Source organism: Lolium rigidum, chromosome 1, assembly GCF_022539505.1.
Source record: "Lolium rigidum isolate FL_2022 chromosome 1, APGP_CSIRO_Lrig_0.1, whole genome shotgun sequence".
NCBI classification, from domain to species: Eukaryota; Viridiplantae; Streptophyta; class Magnoliopsida; order Poales; family Poaceae; genus Lolium; species Lolium rigidum.
In genome coordinates, this window is record NC_061508.1 from 47,315,397 (window position 1) to 47,317,646 (window position 2,250).

Sequence of the window (2,250 nt, forward strand, 5' to 3'; positions counted from 1 at the left end):
TTTGAGACTCTAATTGCTTGCAGGTTGTGTTCATGTTGGTTTGCCTCAACTCATTCCAATAAATCTTGCAGTTTCTTCGGACTTACTTGATTGTGAAATTTTTAATCTGACTATTTGCAATGTCTGGCATTCAGGTCAGTGGCTAAATATCTCATCTATTTTATAAGTTTTCTCACTCAAGTGTTGTTCACAGCCTGAAACGTACCCCCAATTTCTGAGCTAGGTCCAGATACTCTCTTTGAGCCAACTTTTGTTCACTGTTTTGTGGATTCGTTGAGCAAGAAGAAGATTCGAATAAAAGCTCCTTTACTTGATGAGGTGATCCCGTCGAGTCAATAGAAGTTCTTGCTTCCATAGTTATTGTTTTCTAAAATACAGATAATTAACTTCTTGTTTTCTTGTACTATTTTCTTATGATATCGTAAATGCCATTGTTTTTTTACTCAGCAGAGCTCCACGCATTGACAACTGGATTGCAGATAAAGTGCACAACAAGGTATTCATACAAATATTTTTTTAGGCTGGCATGAAACACACCACTTCAACTTTAAATTTGTTATATGGACTGGGAAACATTTGGAACTGATGACCGAGTTCTGGACACTTGCCTTTAATTGTTAAGAGGCCGGACAATAGGGGAACCAGGCAAGTGACTATAAAGTTTTTGTTATTTATTGCTTTGCTCAATTAATAATTCGATAAAAGTGTTAATAGCCATCCGATGCACCTGAACCGGTATGATCTTATCCCTAACTACCACGACTAGCACTCCTTAGAGTTTATAAGCTGCTGCCGTTCAATGGATAGAAATATTGCAGCTTCTGCACTTCTTCTGTTCTACTGTTGCTTGGTTATCCATTACAGATTGCTCCAAGCCTAACAAGGGAGAGTTGTGAAGCACTACACCAAAGCATCCAAGAGGTTACTCTATCTTGAAATTCGTTGAGTAACTCTATTGTCTGTAACTTGCAGAATACTTGTGTCTTGACCCAATAAATTATTAGGTTGTGAAATATGTTGTCAATTGATGATGCTGATTGTGACCACTTTTCTGTCGAATGGTTCACGGCCGGGGGAAAAATCTGGTAAGCTTGATGGTGAGTTTATCCTCAAGTTACATCGCAGTTGTCTTGATTCCTGAACAAAACTGGTACTAACTTTCTCGAGAATATTGGTAAGGGCCTCTTCTTGTTGCTTTTACGGGTATAGTGGTATTTGATAGTGTGGAAGTATTGATATATAAGTGTCATATGGTCCAATCTTGTGACCACTGTCAGCCTTTCATCTTCCTTTGATCTATCAAATTTCTGGTTATTGCTTGAAAGAAAAATTCAATTCAAACCGGTCTGTGGCAGGGTGAATAATACCATTTCATTACTACACCTTGTACCACGAGAAATTTGTCAATCCCCCTAATTTCTACACTATGTGTAGACTACAGCCTACGTGTCACAACTTCAGATGGTGATTAGAATCCCGTCTGGCAAAGCGGCCAAGAAAGAGAGTGGATTAAAAAAAAAGAGGTATTGCTTCAAGATTAAAGGTAAAGCTGATCAGATAGCACCAGGAAGACATTTCATATTTGCAGCCAAACATATCCAATACATGGTAGAAATATAATAGAAGTAGAGTCCATTATGTATGATATATATGTTGAGCCCAATAGGCTTACCAACGGACAGAGATTTGGTGCACATGGGCACCAGTGATCTCGTTTTTAAAAAAAATCGAAAATCATATTTTTGAGTTTTAAAAAATTCTGGAAAAAAATCCACACATAGTCAATGATGTATCTCACAAACGTGCAAAAAATCAATTCCAAATACTTAATATTTTGAGCTACACAAATATGACAAAATTGTAGATCTGAGTAGTCATTTTCAAATCTCAAAAACATATCAGGTTTTGTCATTTTTCTCTAGCTCAAAATAAAAAGAATTTCGGATTGGGATTTTACATGATTGTGGGATGTATCAATGACATTCTTCATAATTATTTTCATGATTTTTATAACTTGTAAAAATATTTTTAATTTCTTTTTTATCATAGCGAGAGCACTGGAGCTCGGGAGCTAAACGCACTTTTCGCTTACCAACCCCCATCCCATTATATACTTTTATACATTTAGCCTCTTTGCAACTGCCAAGCGCAAACCTCTTTTGTTGCACTTGCAGTAAACTTACTTGGTTAATACTTATGATTATCTGTTTAAAGATTATTCATTTTCTGCATATTAAGTATTCACTAGGA

The 2,250-nt window shown here is 36.3% G+C and overlaps 1 long non-coding RNA gene across 1 annotated transcript; it reads left to right on the forward strand.

Moving 5' to 3' along the window:
* The first annotated feature begins 221 nt into the window (after positions 1-221).
* LOC124672515 lies at positions 222-1,669 on the forward strand. Its single transcript, XR_006992706.1, has 4 exons — positions 222-318; positions 451-496; positions 865-921; positions 1,005-1,669. It is a non-coding gene; the product is annotated as an uncharacterized LOC124672515 (long non-coding RNA).
* Positions 1,670-2,250: the final 581 nt, after the last annotated feature.